The following is a 13,259-nucleotide window of genomic DNA, read 5'->3' as shown; positions in this document are numbered from 1 at the left end:
TCAGGGGGTGCGAAGCGGAGGGAGGGAGAAAGGCCCCCGGAGCCCCCCACTCCTCCTCCTCCTCCTCCGCGTCTTTATTATCCCCGCGCCGCCGTGGCTGCATCCACTGCGCACCAGCAAGCCGCCTCTCGCTTCTTCGCCGCGCGAGCTTTCCATTTCATATTTATATCGATAGAGAGAAAGCGCGAGGCTCATTCCATGCATATTTCATGGCGACCGGGGTTGGGGATTCGTGACATCATTCACCTTCCTGCCCGCCTGGTTGGATGAGGTCAGGCCAGGGCATTCTTGGGGGGGACGGAATCAAAAGAGCTGCCCGGCCAGCCGGCTCTTCGGAAAGGGAGATGGTGTGATGGGCGGCAGAGGGAGGGGAAAGGGTCATTGCCAATCTGCTCCGGATCGATCGGTTTCCAGTTTCGCTTTTAGCGTCCTCCAGGGAGAGGGAGGGTTCTGCTCGTGGCTGGGCCTGATGCCGGATTGACCCTTGCAAACCGGCCCGGGGATTTTCGCTGCAGTGCGCTCTCGTGCGTTTTAAAACACCCGGCTCGTTTGTGCTTTTTTTTTTATGACTTGCGCTTGCCTGCCGCTCTGGCCGGTTCGCAAATTGAATAAAATACGAAACCTGTCAACTTGTCAGCCAGCAGCAGTAATAGCAAAGCCTGCACTGACCGGCGGAGAGATTAGCATAAACCAGCATAAACCCACCAGTGCGCTGTTTGGGGCATATAACTAGTGCAGCTGGTGATCCATCTCCTTCCGGATGTAAACATTCAGAGTAGGGATTTTCCTCCAGACCTGCAGCAGTGGGAAAGGTGGTTAAATTATCCTGCTCTCCTGATCTGATCCCAGTAATTATACACATAATCTGCATTAAAACATGCACAACCTTGCACACTAAATGCAAAAAATGCATATATGCAAATACAGATCAATGCACACATAGGTCAATGACACATATAGATCAGCGGTCACATATGCACTTACAGATCAATGTGCACTATTCTAAGGACAGATGGCCTAACTTATTGTGTGTGTGTGTGTGTGTGTGTTTATGATGGCCTGTATCCTAAATTGTGTGTATATGCACACACAATACCATTGCTCTCTGTCTGAGGCAACTGATGACCAGGCATTTGATGACGTTTGTGCTCCTTCATCCAGACTACAACCTGTGCATCCCGTGACTGCTGCCTTGCTAGTAAGTCCAAATTCAGTTCTCCACATTTTTGTACCAGTTTGCAATTTCAGCAAAGGTCTCATGAAGATTCACCATCATATTAATGTGATTTTCTCCTGATATGCAAGTCTTAGCGGTATGCAATTTTTTTCTAATGTGCACAGTTTTGCAAAGCAATTCTCCCCAACGTAATGTTACTTTCATAGATAGATAGATAGTATGCATTGCTTGGTTGGAGAACTGCAATTGCAAAATCCGGAGAAGTGTGGATTTTGAAGGGTGGTTATGTTTTGGTTCATATGTTGTTCTGGAAAGTGAAAATTAGGTAGGTTTGCCTTTCAGTGCAAGCTGAATCGAGTTTCTCTCTCATTCCCAGTAGTCTCTCTGTGAACATTCTACTCCTGCACATGTTGGTGAAGAGATATTGAAGCTCATCTAACAGAACTTGCTCCTTCCTTCCTTTCCATCTTTCTCCTGGATGGTTTTGATTTTACTTTAGAGCAGCTCTGATTTTTATCTAAGCCATGGCAGTGTGCATGTGTGTGTGTTTATCCTTTTCCCGGGTCCTGTGCTTTCTCCACCCTGGACTACAGGTTCTCCATCTTAGGCTTGGGTGGTGCTGGACATCTCTGTCCTGCCATGCTATGCTGCGGCTCCCGGTTCCCCCAGCAACTGCAGCCTGAAGCAGCCACCTCACTCTGCCTAGCTGTAGGGCTGGCCCTAGGTTGCTTTGGTGCATTTTGGGGTTGGGAGGCAACAAATCTGGATGCCTTCCCACCCACATACTGAACACAGAACACAATCCTTTGGGCGGTTATCATGTATGAGGCCAATGGAAATGGACATGAGATGCAAGAGCCCATTAACATTTTTGTGCAGCTCCTATTCATTTTGCAGGGATCTTTGGAGAAGAGTTTTCCAACATGCCCGATGTTAGCTGAAAGTGGTCTGTTTCTGTTTCAGACAATAAAAGCCCGTATCCCTCTCTATTGCCTTTCATGGCATCCAAAAGATGCCAACAGAAGGAGTTACCTCACCTTGCCTTGTGGTAAGACTCCCTTTGCCAGTACTCCCACCACAGTTTAAGAAATTACAGTTTAAGTGGAAATGCCAGGGTAATACTAAGGGTGTGGAACATCAGACTCGGGGGCCAAATGTACCCCTCCAACCTTCTCCATATGGCCATCGGACCACTCTCCAGGCCATACCCCTAACTGGCTCTGCTTCACACCCCACATGTTTTTGCCTGGCTAGAATATGTCCCTGAAATCTTGATAATGCCTCTTGCTTGTCTGGATGGAGACTAGACAGTTGTGTGTGTGTAGGAACCACATCATGTACTAAGATAGAGCTTACATTGGTTGCCCCGCCTACTTCTGCGTCTGGTCCCGTCCACTACTGGCATGTGGCCCCTATAAAGTTGCCCAAAAAGCGAATGTGGCCCTCAGCCTGAAAAAAGATTCACCACCCATGGATTATACCTTGGATTTTATATGCATCAAGCATGTGTTCTGCCACAGACTTTCGTTCCTCTTATGCTTTCGAACTTCACTCATCTAGCTTGCATCTTGCCCCCAGGTCACATTTCAGGAGCTTACGGGTAGCACCCAAAATTTATTGGCAGTGGAGGTGTTGCAGGCAGGAGATTAGAGAAAAGATATGAGGTTCCTAGGAGGTGTGCTCATCTCTAGGGTTGACACAAGGAATCATAGTGAATCAGCCTGGGTTCGTTTAACACATGCATTTGGGAGAGTTTTCTAATGAAATATATTTCGGGGAAGCACAGTCCGCTAAGGGCATCTGTTCACTACTTGCATCTGCAAAGTCATTTGAAAAACACTGCTGTACCTGCATTGAAACTTGCTGTTGCGTCGGGTCAGTGCCCATACTGTTTAGTATCTGTTCTGGGGAATGACAGAAATTTCTCTCCTCCCTAGTTCCGGAATTTGGCTGTGTCCATGAAACCTATGTTGGGTTACATGCCTTTTAATGTTTCTGACTTGTTCCTTAGCTGTTCCTTGCAATTCTTTGATGAAACTCCTAGTGGACTAATGTAAAGTACTACTCCCTTTTACTGAAATCACACCACTGGTCTTTGCTACCCAGTATTCTTGAGTCTGCCTGGCAGCTGCTAAAGGGATTTCTCACTGAAGTTTGAACCTAGCATTTGAAACAATGAATGCCCTCTACCACTGAGATTTAGTCCTTGCTTATACAGTGGTGCAGTTTAGGTTGGATTTGGAATCAAAATCTGGCCCCATAAGCCCAGCCCCATTGTCAGATGGCCACCCAGAGAGCAGCAGGTGATGGGGAGGGGGTCTACTGGGGCTGGCGTCAATTGCCAATGCAGTTGCCAATTTTCTTTTAAAAAAATAATACATTTTATACCTGGGGAAAGGCTAACCAGGCATGTACATGGTTACATATCAGATGCTCATCATCTCATTATTACTTTAAAAACATACCCTTTTCTAAAACACAATGCTGCTTATTCCCAAGTTAATGTGTTTAACACAGGCTTCCTCAACCTCGGCCCGCCACATGTTTTGAGACTACAATTCCAATCATCCCTGACCACTGGTCCTGCTAGCTAGGGATCATGGGAGTTGCAGGCCAAAAACATATGGAGGGCTGAGGCTGAGGAAGCCTGGCTTAACAGGGACAAAACTTCCGTTTTATTCCTGTAATCATGACAATGCTGTGATGTAAAATGTGAAGGATCTGAGGCAGCTGGTCACTTCCTCGTAGGCCACTGCCGCTCGCTTCCATGGTTCCTCTGTCTGTCCTCAGGGTCATTTGGCAGCCTCCTGGAATGTGTGGGGGCCCAAACTATGTCTGATACATTGCTTAATTCTGCTGACTCTTCCTCTTTCAATTGCTATATTTTTGGTGATTGCGGTTTTTAATTTTTTTATCTTTGCTGTCTTCCTTGAGCGTTTCAGTTTTCAAAGCAGAAATGTTTCAGATAAGCAGATTTCAGACCAGAGCTGGCCCAACAATAGAGGCAGGCTAGGCAACTGCCTAGGTTGCAAAAATTTCAGAGGTGCTTAGGAGTACATTCAGGTGGAGGGAGTATTGAGTAAGCTAGCATTTCTGTCCCATTTTCTGATGTCCCTTTCACACGGCAGTACCTGCTGTGTTATGAACAGAGGCTTTCTGGCTGACGTTCTGGCAGGTTGCAGCACTGAATATCATTCACATCAGTAGGTGTGGTGTGCCATGGCAATGCACATCATTGCACAACATTGCTACTCTCCCACTTTGCCTCACATGCATGCTTCCCCCCTCCTTAATCCCCCCATGAACCATTACATGTTATGGGCCAGATTCAACTAAGTAGGTGCGCCAGCTGGAAGCAGCAGTTGTGTCATGGGCCAGGAGTTGGCTTCATCTGCTGAGCAGCAACCTGAAGAAGCAGAAGGCAAAGTCACTCCACCTGCTGATGATCAGGAGCCTTCTTGCTCCTGATGAGAACCAGCTGGCTCCAACATCCTTCAGCAGGGTTTCTAGCCTTAGTCAGTTGCTGGAAACAACATTTGTGATCCCTGACCAAACCTTGCTGCTTCTTGCTTCTCGTGACCTTGGACCCTCGGCTTTCCGGATTGTCTGACTAGGTGAACTTAGATACTCCTGACTTTAGGACTGAACTGGACCTTGTATATGAACTCTGCCTCCAGGCAAGTACCCCCCCCCCCCCGAAACTTGGCTGGTTGGCTGGCTTCTCCCTCCATTGAGCTCTGCTGTGGGTGGCAGCACAGGACTATGAGCAGTTTTCTTGTGCGTCACAGTTGTGCACCAGGACGTCCCCCCTCTCCTCCCCTCGTGCGCCCCCACCCACCCAAATCAGTTCTGGGGGCTCTGGACAACCCCCAGAAGAGTGCAGATGCCAAAGGTAGGATCGTTCCATTGGGAAAGCTGAAATATTTGCACTGATGGAACATTGGAAGAGTGCGCCGTTGAATTCCTCCCTTTGTATGCATTTTGTACATGCTATAAAATATGCATTTGAGTAGAAGTGCATCCCCCCCAATATACACTTTTTCTATAGGTGGGTTGTTGTTTTTTGGTTTGTTTATTTTTTTACACACAATCCTTATTTGTGTAAACTGAAAATCCTTATTTAGGGACTGAAATTTCATGGCAGATCACAGAATGTGCACAATCTGACTGATAGTTGCAGTCCCAACATCAAATTGATTGAGTCCACTGTGAAAAGTGTACCAAACAAATTCCACCTCCATCCCTCACGCTGGTCAGTATTTCCCAAAGCTGGTGCCCTCCAGATGTTGCTGGAGTCTCTCTCCCATCAGCCCTGCCCATTGTCCATGCTGGCTCAGGTTGGTAGCAGTTGGAGGCTGTCAACATCTAGAGGGTCCCAGGTTTCCTATCCATGCTTTAGTGCCACCAAATGACCATAATAAGAGGCTGCACATTGATTTAAATTTAAGTTATTCTCTAAGATGCTTACAACTCTTTTTCGTTGAAGCCACAGAGAGCAGTGACATGCATCCTTTCCTTCCTGGCTCTTTTAAGTTGTCTAAAAATAAGCTGTTGTCAATATCACACTAGGTGGTTGCAAAGTGCATTTCTCCCCCCCCCCCCCAAAAAAGCATCACTTGAAGCTTGCAAAAAATCTAGAGGTCAGATGTTGACACCATTAATATTGATTCAAATAAATAAATGCTGTTCCAGTCCTTTGTGATCTCCATCCAGGGGATGTCAAAATATTGTTGTATCAAAGCAGTAATTACAGTATCCCTTTTCAAAGTTTGCAAAATTGAGCTATAAATGCTAGGCGACCTGATGGTGCAAAGCCATTAGCTAATGGGAATTTTTTGCTTTCTCTACTTCCCAGTATAGTGCTAGTCTTCTAACTTTGTGGGCTTGTGTGCGCAAGGGAAAAAGTTACCTGGGCTGGCGAAAGGCATGCTGTGCTGCAAAAGCCACTTGGGCCTCCAGTGACAGTCTAGGAGTATCGTGTGGCTTCCAGGGTGCCCATGAACCCCCCCCCCCCCCAGATTGGTCTGATTTCATTTTTTTCTTTGACACAACAGAATGAGTTGCTTTTCCAAGTCTTCACATTGTTGTGCCAGCTGTCGCTCCACACAGCAATGGATGTGCCATTCAGGAGGTAGGGGGTGCATTTCCCAGCTACAAAACAACTCATCACGGTTGGGAAAATGTGTATTCCCCTCTACGGATGCCTCATTTGGGGAGTTACATTTGCATTCTTCTTTGCAACAGTTCAGCACCAACTCTGCAGTAGAATTTGGCCCCTTCTGCCGATCCAGAGGAAGTCCACTGCACTTAAGTCTCATTTAAATCAATCGGGCACATGAATCGATGGGAGAAGTTAGTCACTACTAATTTAACATCCCGTTTATTTCATTTTGACTTAAGCTTAAACACATTTGCTTTCCTTGAATCAGGGCCATAGCATTATTTTGGAACACCAGTCTTATATCTCAGTAGCACAGTGGTCTAAACCACTGAGCCTAGGGCTTGCCGATTGGAAGGTTGGCGGTTTGAATCCCGGCGATGGGGTGATCTCCCGTTGCTTGGTCCCAGCTCCTGCCAACCTAGCAGTTTGAAAGCATGTCAAAGTGCAAGTAGATAAATAGGTACCGCTCCAGCGGGAATGTAAACGGCGTTTCCGTGCGCTGCTCTGGTTTCACCAGAAGCGGCTTAGTCATACTGACACATGACCTGGAAAAACTGTCTGCAGACAAACGTCGGCTCCCTCGGCTGTAAAGTGAGATGAGCACCGCAACCCCAGAGTCATTCGCGACTGGACTTAACTGCCAGGGGTCCTTTACCTTTTTGGAAATAAATTCTACTGTCCAAATGTGTTGCTTTTGTGAGCAATGGAAAATTCACAACTTGGTAGTTCCTACATAGCAGCAAATCATGATTTGCAAAGCATGATAATTCTTTCCAACAAACCATAGCTGCTGAACAGCTGTTTGAGCAAACTATGGTTTGGATGTTACATCTAAATCAATGGTTACCATGGCCCTCAGTGTCTATTGTTTGGGAAGAAAGCCACACAAACCATGGCTTACCTCTGCGTGAGACGCATTTGAAAATCCGAATTTAAACTTTGGTTAGCACAAACAGGCCCTGTGTCACCACGTAGCATTGCTGTATAGCTTCTGGAGCCCCAGGGCTCTAGCAAGGCTCATTCCTGAGGCCTTCCCTGGATTCCCCTTTATCTGCCACTGATAACAAGCAGCAGGCAACTGGATTAGGGATCCACCATTTAATTTCACACAATACCCCCCATTCTTTGTCTCTTCGGGGCATTATGGGAAATTTAAATGGACAGGCAGGAACCACCATTTACATTTCTGATGTCGCCTTGGAGTAAAACTGAATTGGGGACATTGTAGGACTTTGAAAAGGTGTGCTACCAGTCTCTGTTGTTGCCAGGTGGTGCCAGTGGGGCAGTGATGTAGGAAAGGGCCCTAGATAGCATATTTGATAAGCCCATCCTGTTAAACCTGTAGTCATATTTGGGCACAAGCCATGACTTATTGCTACATTTGAACTGAACCCATGATGTGATTTTCAGAATTGGTCAAAATGGTGGGCCACAGCCTCAGTTGAGTGTGGAAGTGTGCTGGGATGGCTTCATGAAGGCTTGGAAGTGATTTTCCCTTGAACAATGTGGCTCTTGGTTTGAACTTGGGAAATCAATATGAAAAACTGTAAACAGCCTGGGGATAACAGACTTGTCACTCCATGTTCCATGCGGATTTTGCCTTCTAGCGGTAGGGAATCAACCCACGTTAGTCTCTCATGTTTAGCAGAATAGACATGAGTTTGGGTGATTTGTCATGATTTGTCAGCACAGAGAGCGAAATGCCCATATACTGTCTCTCACCCGATTCAGACAGCTGTAATAATACAATACTTGCAATATAATGGGCCAGATTGAAATACCAGTTTCACTAGTGGAAGACCCTGCAAGGACTCCTGCTAGTGCAATGGGCCTTCCCCTCTCTCTGCCTCTTGTGCTTGCACTAAATCCACTCTAAAGCATTGGGTGATCCTGAAGAACAGTATCCAGGGGGGTGAGAGATTGTTCAATCATTTCTGCTTGCCTAGCAGAACAGTCTCCTTAGCACTACATAGGATTCCACCCAATGGGTTGTAGTCAACAAACTTTTACTCAGAGTAGGCCCTCTGTAATCAACAGCGATTTTAATTTCAGCGGATCAACTCTGAATCAGAAATGACACACCTATATAAAGAGTATATCATGCCATCGGTTCAAGTGTTCACATTATGAATCTATGAAATGGGTAACACATTGAGGATAATGAGTTCCTCAAACGATAATGCTTACTTCTTACAAGGTATCACCTCAAATGTCTGGTGCCAATTAGATGGAGAGATTCAATGCCACCTTTTTAGTCTGGTGTGTGCGTGGCTTAGAATAATGCTGTACTGTTATGCAGTAGTGATGCGCAGATCAAACAATATCAAAGGTCTTTTTTTACTTTCATGAACACCTGCTTGGTTTTTAGCTTCCTTTTGGTAGTCATTGATTCCCCCGCCTGCCTGCTGCCTCAGACTGCAGGTGGAGGGTTGTGTATAAAGTACTATCCTCTGTATAGGTTGAAAAAAACCCTCTAATGGGAAGACTAGACTGCAGCCAAGTATTGCTATTTGCAGGCAGTCTTTTTGGTACACTTGAGTTTTTAAACATGCAACATCCCACCTGCAGCTGGGTGTGGCAAAGCCCCATCAGAGTCTTGACCACATGATTATTCTAAATGGGTAGTTTGTCTCCTAAGAGCCGATGCATGGGGAATTCAACACTGCATGGTGTTATGGTCCAGGCTGCCTCTTGTTTTGAATGCTCTGCCCCAAATGCTATTCAGAACGCCTCAGGGAAGTTTCTAACAGTGCATCTGGACCGGAATGCAAATGGACTGTGATCAAAACGAATGCTGGTGCCGTTGCAAGACTTGACTAACCGCAGATGCCATAAAGGCTACCATGCTTCCTGCAGGGATCGGCTGCGTGATCGCGTTCCCATGGATAACTATTGTGTAGCAAATCAAAAAGACTTGAAGTCACTCCCCATCAGCAGAACCCCAGCCTGCTTTCTGCAAGCACCAGCTGTGCAATGGGATTTCATGTGGGAAATTTGGCCACGTAGCTGATCCAGCAGGGTTTCCAAGTACCCCATACCTAATGCCAAATATGACATTAGGTGTGAGGCTGGTGGGCATGGTTTGGGGAAAGTGGCTCTGTGGGCCAGATTTGGGCTGCAACAATTGACTTGGCGGCAAACAAATAATTGCATAACACTGGCTGCTGGTCTTTTGCCTGGCATTACGGTAAGTGTTATCATCTCTAGGGAACAGATAATAGAAACAAGGATATGGTGGTAGATTCAAAACCAAGGATATTTGATTCCCCCTCTCACCTTCTCAGTCATCAGTCACCACCAATTCCTGGGCTCTGAGCTGTCTCCCCCGGGGGTTCCCTTCCACCACCTCTCCTCTGCATCCAGCCAGTCCATGCCCTTGAGATCCTGGCCCTTATTAGCAGAAGGAGCCAATGTGTACACAGAAGGCATCACGAAAAGGGCAGCATGTAAGAGCTGGGTGTTTTGCAGCAGCATATTCATTTTAAAAGACCTCCCTGGATGTTAGTGCTTCAGCATCAATATGAGAAGCATTCCTCTCTGGCCTCTGTTATGAATGAGGTTTGCTTTCCTTTTGTTTGGCATATACTTAACTTCTGAGTCTGTCTGCATTTGCTCTGTGACCCAGACCTTTCCCTGCTGAGCTTTTGGGAGGGATTGCAAGCGGTATTATTAAAAGCTTCATACTGATAGTTCTTAACCTTAACCTACCCTTCTATAGAAGGTGGAAACCAGGTTTCCTGCCGTTCTAGCACCTTTTACGGAACGTTTCCACCATGTTTTACTGGGGCAGTTGCACGTTTGGCACCTAGAAACCATGCAGTGCAGCCCCCTGCCCAAGAAAGTGGCCTTTTGCCTCCACTTCCTGGTCAGCTATTACAATCCAGGCTGCAGCATGCCATAAGCAGAGATAGGCGACACCCAAGGCTGGCTCCAGGTTAGAACAGCCCCCTGGCAAAGTGGTACCCAGTGGTCTCTACAGAGAAGACTAAGCTGCTCTCAGTTGCAGTTGAGTCTGCCCACTTGATTGTACCTGGTCTTCTTGTGGGCCCAACTCTGCTTCTGTTGTCACTTCAGGAGTGACAGTCTGGATGCCCAGTTGCAGCGTATGATTGGGTCACATGCAGCTTCCAACCTGCCACTTGATTTGCACCCCATTGCTCTTTAGTGGTGGTGCTTTGTTAGCAATTAGGAGCAGCAAGAACTTTAGAATTTGTCACCATCCCGTGCATATGATGTGCCTATAAGGAGGGAGATCATGACATCATAGCATGATGGCAGCCAGCTTGCACATGCGATGTGTGGAGGAAGGAACTATTACGGAAAGTGACCTAAGAAGAAGGATGGCCGTGACCTTATAATAGAGGGTATCCAAATGATGCCACTCCCGATGCTGCTGAACTACAACTCCCATTATCCCATGCCATTGATGGGAGTTGTAGTCCAACAACATCTGGAGAGAACCACATTCTTTGGCAGAATGTTGGAAGTTCTCTGCAGTGATGCTCACAAATTGATTAGAGTCATCTGTAACCACTGCTAATGGTTTAAGTGATCAAAAGCAGATCAATACAACTTTTAACCTATGCGCTCATTCAGCTGTACAGATGTATCTGTTGAAAATGTAGGGTGGGTGTATCTGTCCAGGCTATGGCATCAGGTCTGTGCTTGCTTTGTCATGCATGCAGCACAAGTTACCAGGCCTACTCTGTGCCGTTAACAAGCTGCCAGAATTTGGGTGGCAGAAGATACAACTGAAAACTCTTTGCAGGTTCAATTTATCATACAAGGGCCTGGAATTTACATTAAAAAAAGATTTTATACTAGTCAGAAACTGAGTTAGTAAGAGCAATAATGCCTCTGCTTGCTGCTATCTTTAATTTTTGGGGGTGCGGTGGGGTAGACATACTGCTGCCCACTTCTGCCCACATTAAAATCTAGGATTTCTTTATTGATTTCTGTGTTCAGCTCTCAGTTTTGTCCAGGGACAGTTAAAACTATTATCTCAGTGTGAACCAGGAAATGATCTATTCAGACAATAAGATCGTTATATTTGCTCTTTTTATATCTCTGTGCCTCTTCCTTCGCTCTCTTTTGGTCATTTCTCCTAGAGCAGGAAGAAGGGTAGAGTGAAACTGAGCACAGGACAATGGAGAGAGGGAGAGAAAACCTTCTACTCTGCTCCTTTCCTCTTCTGCACTCCTTGTCTTCTCTCCCTGCTAGCCTCTTCCGCCAGCTGATCAGCAGCATTTAGAATTCTCTTGGGCTGTTGAAACCATGACGTCTTCTTCCCCAACCATTACCAGCCAGCCAGTTGCTTACTTTTCTTTTCCAATGCTCAATGTTCTTTGGCTTCTGAGCACTCTTAATCTGCATTAATCTCTTTTTTACCAGCCTCATAATTTATTACAGATCAGAAATGACCTGAAATAAAACCACACAATGCACTATAATTTTAAATAAATAGCAAAATACAAAACAAGGCACAGTGGTACCTCGGGTTACATATGCTTCAGGTTACATACGTTTCAGGTTACAGACTCCGCTAACCCAGAAATAGTGCTTCAGATTAAGAACTTTGCTTCAGGATGAGAACAGAAATTGTGTTCCAGTGGCGCGGCAGCAGCAGGAGGCCCCATTAGCTAACATGGTGCTTCAGGTTAAGAACAGTTTCAGGTTTAGTATGGACCTCCGGAATGAATTAAGTACTTAACCCGAGGTACCACTGTATACCAGAATGGTCAATGGCTCAAGTGTACACATGTACAAAATAACAAATGACCTATATACATAGGGACATAAGAAGCTCAGTATTGTCTGCACTGACTGGCAGCAGCTATTCAGAGTTTCAGAAAGGGAACATTCCTAGGGGACTACCTGGAGATGCCTAGGATTGAACTTGGGACCTTCTGCATGCAAAGCAGGTGCTCTACCACTGAGCCATGGTGCTGGTTGGGGCTGATGGGAGATGTAGTCCAAAACACCTTTGAGGCTGGCAAAGGCTGCATTATGGCAGCATCTTATTTCATTTGCATGTGGGTTCTGTGTTGGCCGGTGCATGGAATGCCAGCCTTGGAGGCCTCTTTCCCCGTGTCATTTTGCAAAAGTTAAAAATTAAGAAAGGAAGGCTAAGAAGTTAACTACTGAAGGACTACATTAAGAAGATTGTGAGTCATAAGCCATGAGTCCCTTCTCTGGCTGAGATCTGTGCCCCCAAATAGAACTGGATTAGTTGGAGAAACAAGAATGCAACTGAGATGAAGAAGGGGAAGGGCCCTCACTGAACAAGGCTGGAATAAATACAGTTTTTCCAGGTCCCAGGCATCAACATTGAGCTTTTAAAGCAGCAGCAGCACCAGTCTAGGAGAAAGTCCTATGCAAGGGTGGAAGAATCGTTTAAATCGGAGCTTTCCAAACTTTCCATGTTGGTGACACACTTTTTAGACATGCATCATTTCGCGACACAGTAATTCAGTTTTACTAGCAAACCAGAGGTTAAACAAACCCCTTTCCAACCCTGAGAGGAGCATGCAGAGCGTTCGTGCGACACACCTACACACTGCAGCCGACACACAGATGTGTCGCGACACACAGTTCAGAAAGCTCTGGTTTAAATAACCCAAAGTGAGAGCATCAGGTTCGCGGTTGATGACTCACTGGGCAGTTTTCTAGTCTGTAACTAAACAAGGGAATCCAACTGCAGTTGGGAGGAAAACTGATCAAATGGTAAATATAACATTAAAAGATTGTGCGCATGCTGTCCTTAAATAGAAAATGATTTGGCATGGAGGAAGATACAAGGGATCAAAGAGAGTTGTGGGTTGTTTTTTTTTAAAAGAAGCCAATTAAAGGATCAAGGACCAAGATCTGAATGTGAGAGATAATTATAGGTAGCAAAGGCAGGTTTAAAATAGAACAGGTAGA

General features: G+C 45.9%; 1 protein-coding gene across 8 annotated transcripts in view; it reads left to right on the top strand.

Annotated features, from left to right (window-relative positions):
- Window positions 1-13,259, top strand: part of ATP8A2 (ATPase phospholipid transporting 8A2) — a 327,202-nt gene that overhangs the window by 603 nt on the left and 313,340 nt on the right. The gene's annotated exons all lie outside the window — the stretch shown is intronic.

The sequence above is a fragment of the Podarcis tiliguerta genome (assembly GCF_965153285.1).
Source record: "Podarcis tiliguerta genome assembly, chromosome: 4".
In the NCBI taxonomy this organism is placed as follows: domain Eukaryota; kingdom Metazoa; phylum Chordata; class Lepidosauria; order Squamata; family Lacertidae; genus Podarcis; species Podarcis tiliguerta.
This window is presented reverse-complemented; position numbering and strand designations above follow the sequence as displayed.